Here is a 12859-nt window from a genome sequence, read left to right as displayed (position 1 = left end):
TCCCATCCCCTTTCCTCTCTTCATAGTATAGTGTAATTTTTATATTTTTTATTTTGTTAATTTTTGTTTTTCATTTTGTATAAAATCGTAAGATTCGATATGTTTATGTACATGTAATTTTCTCAAACTGAACGGTTTGGGTAGGTAGAAAGAAATTGCCTTATATGTATATAAATTGTAAATGTTTATAAAGTGTTAAATAAAAATAAATAAATAAATATTACCTTTACCTAAAACATTTCAGTTTGTATGTGAAAATTCTTGATGGAAGTTCATTGTAATTTATTATATAAATAAATCTTACCTCTGTTTTGTATAAATACATTAAACTAAAGATACCAGTCTCGAAGATGTCGCGAAAGCGATAAAACCGGTCACTGGATATTCCAAATTTGTGGATTAAAGTGTCACTCGTATTTTATTTATAAAATAAATTATCTTTAGCGTTTTTTTTTTACTTTTGGTGCTTATTTACAAATTTGTAAAAAAAGGACAGATATGTTAACACGTAATAGTTAGATTTTTGTATAAATCCACCAGCTGCGCTGACCGCAAATGGCGGATTAAGTCCTTGATGTATGAGTATCTTCATTTTGTTGAATTCCGCAGGTAAAAATAATATAAAATATGCTAAACCGAAGCGGTTCTGCGCTTAAATACGGAGAAATTCTACAAAATACGAGATTAGGGATGAAAACCCGGAAATCCTTTTTGTATTAGTGATGCTTTTCATAATCCTACGTGTAGGTAGACAAAGAATGCAATAATTTATTTGAGGATTATATTTTTACTAACATTTTGAGCACCGGCCGAATACACATAGAATTTACCCAGTACCCGGCACATTTTTGTGAAAATTCATGCTTTGTAAAGGGTTTCTTAAAAGTATCATAATTATGAAAATACTGGGTTAAATCAATTGAAAGTACTCAGATTTATTTGCCATAGTTAAATAAGTCGTTTTTGTGTGATAGTTTTGCCAACATTGGCCTTTATGGAGAGCCACATAGCGCATCGATATGTTCGCACATATATAGGGGCTTACTATTTTTTTATGCTTTGTATCCCGGAGTCGTGACAACACGTGACTATAATAACCATGTGTTGTGTCCCAGTCTCGTGTTTTCACGTGGTTTACCAGCAGCGAAAAAGTACTAATAAAAGTCTCTAGATGTCAATAAAGTGTACTTTTTTAGACAACTGGTAAACCACGTGAAAACACGGGACCGGGACACAACGCATGGTTATATAATCACGTGTTTACACGGCTCCGGGATACAAAGTGTAGGGGTTGTGAAAATTCACCCTTAAAGTGACTGATTGCGTCTGTCATGTACGGGCCATCGGCGGGTTTAAATATTTATTATTTTCCTGATAAAATATTATTAATACTTAAAGCATTAACTTTGTGGTCAAACGTTTTACTAAATGTTATTAAATATTTGTACATAACGACTTACCGACTTTACTATGTCTACCCGTTTCGAGACATACCCGTCTCTTCGTCAGGACTTCACTATTAAACATATTAAGCTAACCCCCTCCCCCCCCCCTTTACTTTTCTCATTTATTTTCAAACAACAGAATATTTTCATAATTTAATCAGTGCATGTTTGCCCTAATCAGTGCATGTGATTATTAAAATGCATATCTATTATTCATTTATTTGACACTTTATGTACAGCAAATATACATAAAAGGGCGGGCATATTGCCTTAAGGCAATTTCTTCCTACCTACCCAAACCGTTCAGTTTGAGAAAATTATAAATACATGGACATATTGAATCTTACAATTTTATACAAAAATTAAAAACAAAGATTAACAAAATAAAAAAATATTTTTTTTAAATTTACACTTTACTATGAAGAGAGGAGAGGGAATGTGAAGGAAAGAAGAATGATAAAGGAACAATTTCAATATTTAGATAGTGACATTTCAATCTTGACTTAAATATAAATAAAGAAGGGGCGTCTCTCACATTAGTGGGTAGATTATTCCACAATCGAGCGGCTACTACAGTGAAAGAGGAGGTAAGAAAATTAGAGCTTTGACAGGGTATTAAAAGGGTTCTCTCGTTACTAGAACGAATAGATACTCCGTGTTGTGAAAGAGGTTGGATGAACTCTCTCAGATAAACAGGCGAAGTGGGATTATTTAAAATATTGTGAAGAAGTGATAGAATGTGAATGTTTCTTCTATGCCTGATACTGAGCCAGTGTAGTTGCGTGCGATACTCGGTTATGTGGTCAAATTTGCGAAGATCATAAATATAATGTCGTGTTGGTTTTATATTTTTGTGCAACAACTATGGTGAAGGTGTATAGTGGGTTTTGCATGTCGGTTTGTATGTTCGTTTAATTGGTGTCCTGATCGGTAAGTGGTTATATACAAATATTTAATAACATTTAGTATTATTTTTCTTTTTAGTTTCATCTATTTAGTTTCTACTCGCGGGTGAAAATTTGGCTAAAAGAAATCGAGTGGAGGTTAGTCGGCCTCATGGTGTACTGATTCGTATTTTTACCTGCCTATTAAAAAATGAAATAATTTTTAAAAAAGTTTATATTTGAAGCACTAACTTTGTTAACTTTGCTCGCCAGGGAGTTGAATCCAGTCCTTGTCTACAAAAATTTGGACAAACTCAAAATATTGTTCACTAACTTTGTGGTTATTCATTATAATAAAATAAATAAAACAATTTCGTTTTAAACACAGCTAATAATATAGGAACCTTGTTAAAAAATCACAAAGACTAAATCCATAAATATAATAAATCTGGGATAAACCAATTAAATTGTAATGATTGCGAATCAATCTACATTGAAAAAACTAAAATAAACTTTAGTATTAGAGTAAAAGAACGTCGGCCTCGTAGTGTAATGGTCAGCGCGTTTGCCTACCATGCGAGAGGTTTCGGATTCGATTCCCGACATGGTTGATATGAAATGTTTATTTAAAAAGGGTGTTTTCACACTAGAATATTTCATAATCCCTGGACTGGTAACTAAAGCGTAAGACTGATCATCTTACCTTCGTGTAACAAAAATGATCAAGAAACGCTGCGATTGGTGTACCAATGTAGTGGCCTATGCACTATTAGGTGCGGAAAGGGAATGATGATGATGAAAAGAACACTTAAGGTGCTTAAATAATAATAATTCTTCTGAATTCGCAAATCATCTGATAGAAAATAATTACAACTTCAATAAAGACACTGGTTTAAAAGTACTTCATGTTGAAAATAAAATATTTAAATTAGACAACTTAGAAATCTTAGAAATTAAAAAAGCGATTCATAATAAGAAAAAAAAAATTAATAACCAAATAAACAATATTTATTTTAGTCCTCTCCTGTCTAGCTCCAAAAAAAAATAATATCAAATTACTACCCTTGTAAGGAAAAAAAACTTGATTTATTGGGTCCACGTGTAGTAAATACTAAATAGTTGACATGATAAAAATAAAATAGGAAATAATTCATTAGTTACGTGAACCTTGATGAAGAAGCTTGTTTGGTTTGAAACCGGTCCGTGGAAAAAAAATAGTGGTTAAAAACAAAGCTGTTTTGTTTATTGTATTAAAAAAAATATTATTTTTAATTCCATCCTATGTTCTTTTGTTGTTCAGTACAATGTTAAATATGCCAGCAATAGTAGAACATGTACGTCGTTTTGTAAAGGGAATACACATGCGTCCTTAATTGTTTTGTAGAGCGCTCTCTCTTTCATCACCGGACTGGTTCGAGGTAAACGTCAAATATTTTTAAGTTATAAAATCAAAGTTTACTTTCCGTTAGTTTCACGTTTGTTTTGCGTGAACTGTGGTTAATAATAGTGCTTTTGTTAGTGCTATGATTGAATTATTTGTTCTAAATGAGTGATATCACAATAATTTACGTAATTTAAGCTTGATGATAAATGTGAAATGGGCAAATAAATGAGCTGAAAATACCTACGTTAAAAACGTTTCATTTTTGACACACTACGACATCATGTATTATGTCCGACCGAAGGATAAGTAGTATTCATAATTTTATATTTAGACATAATATAAATTAAAAAATAGATGGCCCCGTGGTGTAGTGGTTAAGAGAGGGTTCAGAAGAAATTTCTTCGGTTTCTCTACATGAGGGAGTGCGGATATTATCCATGGCTTTATCCCACTGAGTTTCTCCAGGGTATGCTTGGTTACAGCAGTTTGAAGACTAGAAGGAATGTGTATTTAACAACGCACTTCTTTCGATTGTTGCGCGGTATTATTGACAACCCTGAAATTGTGCGGAGCATTAGCTTTTATGTTCCTGATAATTACCTTAGACAGCGTCAACATACACTGTTTCACATTCCAATATACAGGACCAACCTGCCAATGGTTATGCCTGTTGGAAGGGCTATCTCTATGTTGAACAATATCACTTTGGACGTTGACATTTTTCACGTCTCTGAGGGAGTTTTTCGTTACAAGATTCTCTAACTTTTTTAACATATTATTCTTTGGATATTATGTATACTAATGTGTTTTTTTTTATATGTACCTAATTTTACCTAATTATTTCTATATGTATGAATTAAGATATTTTATTTTGTAATGTACATATATATATGAATAAATAAATGAAAAAGACGCTTGACTCACACACGGAAGTTTCTGGGTTTGATTACCGATGAGAATACAAAAATTCAAAATGTGATATTTCTAAAGCCTGGGTATTCTGTGCTGTAATTCACCATTGTTGTAGGGCCTCCTGGCCTGTTGTGGTGTAATATAAAAAGATTAAGAGATGGAAGAAAAAGTAGCTTTCTGAGAAAATCGAAAAAAGTGAGTATTTTGTTTATTCATATATAAGTCGATTGCCTATTTCGGGGACGAATAAATAGTTTAAAAAAATATATGGAAAAAATGGAAATGTTTTATAATCAGTAGAATTTTTAATAAATTCAGTAGATCGATGGATTTTTTTGCACTTTGATTTATAGCACAGTACACGAAGGTTTGAGAAAAGTCACATTTAATGTTATAGGCATTTTTATGGACATATTTATACATAAAAAAATTTTTTTAAGTAAATTAGAAAGACACAATGATATTTAGTAGACTTGGTGGGAGTGGAAGCGGGAGAGAGGAGTTTATAATTTAATTTGATTCAGTAATCGTTTGAAAGAAGACAACTTGCTATAGAAATCAAGACTGGTATGTTTGTTGGCAGACCTAAGAATTCTGGGCATAGGGGAATGAAAACCATAGTTAGTATAGTTATCGATATGAAAGAGTAAGTTTTGTCTGAGGTTTCAAGTTGGGATATTTGATATATCCCTTTATATATCTCTTTTGTTATTTAAAAAAAAAGGTTATGTTCTTATGATTTACACAAATCATTCAATTTTGGGGGCCTTAAATAACTCACTATTAGAAAATGAAAACCAAATTGTGGTAAAGCGTTAAGTCTAGCTTTTCCTTTATCCTATGGAGGTACAAAACATCAAATGCAGCATAACTTTTTGTTTGTCTGTTAATTTAATTTCCCCAATGGGTGAAATTTCACAGCGCTCGAGATCCTAATTAATCAACTAAGGCCCGAAAGGCCAATAAAGTCTAGCACGTAACAGTCGGCTACAGACGACTGTTACGTGCTAGACTTTATTGATTTTTAAATATTTTTATTTATTTCTTTTAATGAAACATACACTGGAACCTGTTTTTACAGGGGGGATATGTTTCAGACATCATCATCATTCCCTTTCCGTACTTAATGGTGCCATAGGGCACTGCATCGCACTGTACACCAATCGCAGCGTATCTTGATATTTTTTTTGTTACATGAAGGTAAGATGATCAGTCTTATGCTTCAGGTACCAGTCCAGGGACTATGAAATATTCTGGTGTGAAAACACCCTTTCATATGAATGATTCAGATCAACCATGTCGGGAATCAAACCCGAGACCTCTTGCATGGTAGGCAAACGCGCTGACAATGTTCCACAAATAATACAGAACACAACAAATACCGTGTAAAAAAAAATAAAAAAAATTACTGTATGCTTGATAGGTTTCCTTGTGACGCAGGACGGTGTCTCAAAATTTGAAAGAAGTCATTTTGAAAATAATTTTCGCCTGAAAACAATTTTCTAATTTGGATGCTTTTTATTTTACCGGGTAGTTAATTCAACAATATTTTGAGTGTATCCGAATGCTTGCAGACTGGATTTTCTCCCTGGGGCCTTGTTCATATTAAATTTGTTGCAACAGAGAGGAAAAACATTTTTGAGAAGGGAATATGAAAGTCTAGGCGTTTACAGGGCTTATGATTTGTCATTGGCTGGTTTAAGTGGCCACTTTGTACATCGTGGCTTTGACAGGCGCCGTGGCGCAGTTGGTTAAACGGCCAACTGTGAAACTGGCATCGCGGGTTCGATTCCCGCCAGTTGCAAGAAAAAAATCCAAGAAAGATTTTTTCTCTATTGGTCTGGGTGTTGTGGCGTATTTTTCGTTACCTCTTTCCATATCCTCTCTATCCCAGCTGCTGACAAGCCTCAAAATAAAGGCTTAGCGGGTTCTTGTTTTCAGTTCTTGTAAGTACAAGTATAAAATCGATTAATTTAATTCCTTTGTTGTGATTGTTTCGGAATTGCCATTAATTAAAATGATAAAGTGCGCAAAAGACTTCATTAGGAATTCACTAAACCATTCGAGTGTTTTCATTTAACTAATTTTCCTAAGTTCCATAGCAGTAACAACATTTTCAGAAAGGTAAACAGACGGGATTAGTCGCTTTGTGTATCTTCGTTTTATGTTAAACTTTATTATCAAAGTAATAATGATAATCACGATTTATTAACAAAAATAACAATTTCTTTGTCTACTACATGTTTTGAGTAATAGATTTCACTTGATTTTATCTAGTCTGCCTAACTAGGTACAACCTGTTTTCAGGCAGACATTTTTGTGCAAAATAAACAAAAACGTGTCAACCTACTAGTTAATTTATTACACAGTTATACAATAATCTTTATATATATAATTCCTCTGTACGTGTGATCTCACTGAACACCTCTTGAACGGCTTAATCGATTTACGTGCGGTTTTTAGAGAAATTTAGATATTTGCGCTGTGCGTGTTTGTAGATATTAAAATTTTCAATTTAATATGTAAAAAGAAATAAGAAGCAAATATTTTTTTTAAATCAAACAACGTCGAAACGAAAAGATTGAAATGTCAAACTCAATGTCAAATGTTACTTAGTTTATAGTTTATCGATAATTAGAATATCGAAAAAAAATTCCTGAACCAGCTAATGGCAGGCAAGCCACTGTTCGGACATTAATTATAATATTTAATATTTAAGAATGTTCTTTAGTAAATTTTCCGATTTTTCTCTACCTAAACCCAATAACGATTATTTACAAATTTATTCAATTGAATCCGAATCATGGTTTTGCAATGTTCGGGAAACATTTTGAATATTTTGGGGCCCAGAAACCACATTTAAAACCGTATTTTTCAAAACGAATATAAAAACTGTTTTGAGGAGTTGCCTAGTATTTTAAATAATTTAATCAAATTAATATCTTTACATCCAATCAAGGCTTAAGCTCTTTAAGATTACTAAAATCAACAAATGGAAAGATTTAAGAAGCATGGCTGTTCACACATAGGTAAAAAAGGCACAGTGTGTAAAACGGCCACTAAAATAATAATAATTATTATTATTATGGATAACTTATATAGCGCCATTTTCGTAATAAAATACCTCAAGGGCGCTTTACATGGTGATTCTATTGTTAAGTTAATTTAATTGAAGCTTTTAAATTTGTAATTTAATTAAAATAATTTATTTTGTTGTCACGTGCTACGGATTTATTCAAATGATTTAGAGAACAAGTGGGTTTTAAGTTTTTTCCGAAACATCACTTCACTTTCACAGCCTCGCACCTCTGCTGGGAGAGCATTCCATGCCATAGGGCCTGCGACCGCAAATGCGCGTTCACCAAATTTAGTGCGCTGTTTGCGTAGAGGTATAATAACTTTTCCTCTCGCCGTAGACGTAGCTGATCTAAGCGTGAGACGCCTGTCAGCTAGTTCATCTGGAATGCATAGTTCCCTTAGATATTCCGGAGCCGAGTTGTGCAGTGACTTATACATAAGCCAACAGAGTTTGTATTCGACCCTCTGTGGAAAACGTAGCCAGTGTAGTTCCCGAAGTAGTGGAGTGATATGACTGAACTTAGAGATTCCTAAAACAAGTCTCGCTGCGGCATTCAATACAGATTGTAGGCGAGTCATTTTGTTCATTGGTAGACCTGCATAGATACCATTTCAATAATCTACTCTAGACACTACAAACGCATTTATTAATTGACGGGCGGCATCAACCGGCAATTTTTTGTGTATGCATTTAATTTGTCTCAGCTGGTAGAAGCATGAACTTATCGTTCTACTAATTTGAGCGTCAAGAGATAGGTCAGAATTGAGTAAAACTCCCAGTAGTTTAACGGTGGGTAAAACGGCACTCCCTACATTGGGTAGAGCCGTATCCTGGATCAAATTCTGTCGTCTGGCTGAAGCCACCCACAGTTGTTCAGTTTTTGATGGGTTTAATGTTAGTCTGTTTTCAGCCATCCAGTTTCCTATTTTCTTGATGCATCCATCAATTAAATTGACAAGCACACTTCTCTCGCCTGGTTTGCAATAAAAATAAATCTGCGTATCATCCAGCTAACGAATGGGCATAAGCCCTGCAATTGCTTAGACTGCATTATTTCCTTATTTTATATGTTCTTCATCTCTGTTGCAATTTGTAAAAGATGAAAAAGATATTTAAATGCCACGAAAACGGCGAACTAAGCACAATTAGTAATTGCTAGTAAAAATATTTCAATTAAAGCTAGACTAGCAGTGCACAACAGAGTTTGGGTTTTAACAATTGTATATGGAAACACGAATCTAGCAGAAGAAAGATGAAAGCAGAGTGGTTAAAATGCGATCCCTTTCACGAATGCGTGGGTGAATGATAAAATCCGACAAAAATTCAAATTTGAGACAGGTATAATAGATACGATTAATAAATGGTTTAAAAAACAGAACGAAAATGACCAATAAGGATATGGCATGATCAGATAAATCAAAATTTTTAGTCTGGTCATGTCGAAAGTAGACACAACCAAAAAACATGTCTGACAATATGTGAAAGAATCTAAATGTATGTCTGGGTATACGTTTGTGGCGGTCCATCTCTCTGCCTGCCCCTAAGGAGAAATGGCGTGACGATATTAATAGTAGTGGTAGTAAAGTTGTAAATGAATTGAAATATAATATGATAATTGCTGGTTCAACTGAAAAAAACTAAATTAAAATTCTGATTTTCGGCTGTTTCCGAAAATTAAGCAAGAAAAATCCACAAAAGTAAAAAATGTTATGATATTAATTATTGACACAACAAATTGTATTACCGTATTTAGCGTGTTTACAGCAGAAATTATAGCAATACGCCTAGAATAATTAATCGAATAGCAACACGGGTTATGTTATTATATTATTAATTACTTCGCAAGCCAAAGCAGAGAGAACGAGCTCGCAGATAATGGATAATGCTCCATACTTCTCGAAAGGAAAGCAAATTAATATTAATTTAATTAATTAAATCACTTTACAGTCTGAAGACTTCCAAATAAATGTATGCCGATTTAACAGAAAGCCGAGTAACATAATAAGCCTGGAGGGGAATTTCATTCATACGTTATATTGTGTGAGGGGTGCCTCAGGGAAGATACTTTGGAGCAGAATTATTTATTTTGTGTCAATCCAACCAAATTGTAATTTTAAACACAATTTGTTTGCTGGTTTTCAATATCTGCACTAAACGATGAAACTGTACGGATTTTTAATAAAATATTCGTTTTAATTTAGGTAAACTGAATATTTTAAATTTTCCAAAATTCACGATTTTTTTTCATATTTATTTATCATTTGAAATTCATGAAACTCCATCCATAGCGATTTTAATCATACAACAAAGTAAAAATTAACCGAGAAATTTTATTTATATTTTTATCAAAATTATTAACAATAATTATTGCACAAGAAACTGCCCAAGCAGGAGTCGACAAATGTTATGAAGGCATCATTTAGATTAGGCATGGCCAGCCCAAATTGCACCCCGGGCCGCATTGATGACCTAAAATTTTCCCATATACAGACATAAAAAAAAAAGAAAAAATATTACAACGAATTTCATAATTATCGATTTTTTTGTAAGTATTATAAAAAAATTGAATGCAGAAGTAATCTGAAAGTACAATTGGGGTAATTGTGAAAAAAAAAACAAAACTACAATCAGTTGTGAAAAGAAAACACACATTCAACCAACAAAAAAATGTATTTGGATAGTAATAAATATTTTTACACTTTGAGTGCCGACCGAATACACATAGAATTTACCCTGTCCCCGGCCCATTCTTGTGAAATTTCCTGCTTTTTGAAGGGTTTCTTAAAAGTGTCATAAATATAAAAATAGTAGATTAAATCAATTGAAACTTCTCATATTTATTTGAAAAAATTTGAATCATTTTTGTATGATAGATTTGCCAACATTGGCCTTTATGGAGAGCCACACTGCAATGTTCGCACATATGCAGGGTCTCACTCCTTTTTTTTGCTTTGTATACCGGAGCCGTGTAAACACATGACTACTCGTATAATAACCACGCGTTGTGTCCCGGTCCCGTGTTTTCACGTAGTTTACCAGCAGCGAAAAAGTACTAATAAAAGTCACTAGATGTCAATAAAATGCCTTTTTTTAGACAGCTGGTAAACCACAACGCGTGGTTATATAATCACGTGTTTACATGGCTCTGGGATACAAAGTGTTAATAAACAAAATTATTAATAAAAACACGTAAATCAAGCAATATTGCAAATTTTATTTTAAATATAACCAATAATTAATGACCACTTCTTTCAGTGCGAGATTTTAGAATCTTTTCGTTTAAATTTATTTCAACACAGAGAAAAAAACATTGTTGAGAAGGAAATATGGAAGTCATTAACAGGGCTTATGACCTGTCATTGGCTGGTTTAAGTGACTACTTTACACACTGCGTAACATTCACCATGCCTGCGTAACTGCCCATGTTTGAACATCCACATTTCTTCAAAAATGTTCTCCACCTGTTGTAATTTGTTATCTTAATGACTCCCTAGGGGGTGAAATTCTTAAAAGATTTGCTGAAGACAACAATTGATTATAATTAAATAAAGCAGCTGGAATATGAAGTTTAAAATTAATATATTTTTTAATTAGTATTGGTATCTATGTGAATGTTTAATTTTAACGTATTTTTTTATTTAAATTACTACTGTAAGTGTTAGTAGACCGCCGCCAAAAATTTCAAAATCAGGTCGCCCGTGGTGATTAAAACTTTAACCACCCTAGATCTTGTTTGAGTCTTTTCAAAGTTGAATATTTTCCCCTGTAAAAAGTTACTTAAACTTCTCTGTAACATCTTCTCAGAGGGATTTTCGACAAGTTTGAAATATCTGTCAAAAAATCAATTAAATTTGTGAAATGTCTAGTTCGGAATAGTGCAACGTACAGCATTCGCGGCTCGATATTAGCCGGTTATTTGTGAAGATTGGCGGGAGGGTTGGGTGGGGAGGGTTGCTGCTTCCTAAACCAATATTGATACGCTGGCGGAGGCTGTGATTTCTCGTCAGTGGATCGGACGAAGAAAAGTAATTGATTTTGTGTTTACTCGGAGAAATGAGGGCACGTGGATTTAAAAATGAGAGCCCAGTCCTCGGAAAATGTACATCTCAAATAGTTTGCGCAACGAACGATATTTATTTCTCAACAGATCAGGTCTCGACTATAACGGGAAGTTATCTTAAGTTGTCGTTAAATTAAAATCGATATTTATGTACGAAAAGATGTATAGAGTGTAGCTCCTTTCATCCGAACTCCAGTTAGGAAATAAAAAATATAAAATTAAGATGCTATATAAAAAACCAAAAAAAGTGCAAGCGGCCGGCTTGGGAAGATTTTAACGTGATTCCAATTCGCTGCATTATTTCAAAAACATTAACTTTGCGTTTTATTTCGAAATATTTTTTTAATCTAACAGTTTGTTTATTTTAGAAGATACATAAATGAATAGAAAATATAAAAGGAAAAAAAAAATATTTTTTTTGAAAAAAGAAATATTTGCGTTCTTATGATTTACCCAAATATGTAATTTTGAGGGCCATTTTCAACGAGTTGTAAATAACTCACTATTAGAAAATTGAATCAAGTTGGGGTAGAGTGGGATTCGAACCACAGACCTTTGGTCCGTGAGTCCGAGACACTAGCCACAGGACCACAACCCGATCTAACCCGAATTAATCACACTAAACCGCGAAACCGGCTAATCCAACTATCCGGATTTCTGCATATCGGGATAACGTCTGGCATTCATTTTTCCCGATAATTGGAGATTTATTTGATTTTTTATGATAATTTCAGATGTCTTTTTTGGTAACCTGTAATTGAACATGTTAAAAAATATATATATACACATTTTTGTACAAAAAATTCGACATTACTTTACATACGATTGAAGATAACTCTTTTATCTTCCCATTGTAATCGCTCCCCAGGGCCCCGAACTTTACATATTTTTAAAAATATCTTCAACTATAAAGTTTACTGATCAAGATATTAATACAAATATTCGATCAGAAATTTTGGTTGTACTTTATAGATATCTGAAGATAACTTTGTTAGCTTTCCAATGTAATCTGGGCCCAGTCTCCCGACAATAATAGGAAGTTAACAGAGTTGTCTTCGTCGTTAAAACTAAAATAAAAACACTGCGTTATTAAGA

The 12859-nt window shown here is 33.2% G+C and overlaps 1 protein-coding gene across 2 annotated transcripts in view; it reads left to right on the top strand.

Annotated features, from left to right (window-relative positions):
* vex (somatomedin B and thrombospondin type 1 domain containing protein vexed) overlaps window positions 1–12859 on the top strand; it is a 341079-nt gene that overhangs the window by 287536 nt on the left and 40684 nt on the right. The window lies entirely within an intron of this gene.

Source organism: Micrasema longulum, unplaced genomic scaffold (assembly GCF_059751315.1).
Source record: "Micrasema longulum isolate JH-2025_06_02 unplaced genomic scaffold, ASM5975131v1 h1tg000688l, whole genome shotgun sequence".
Classification (NCBI taxonomy): Eukaryota; Metazoa; Arthropoda; class Insecta; order Trichoptera; family Brachycentridae; genus Micrasema; species Micrasema longulum.
The sequence above is the reverse complement of the archived record's forward strand: the minus strand, read 5'-3'. Positions and strand labels throughout refer to the sequence as shown.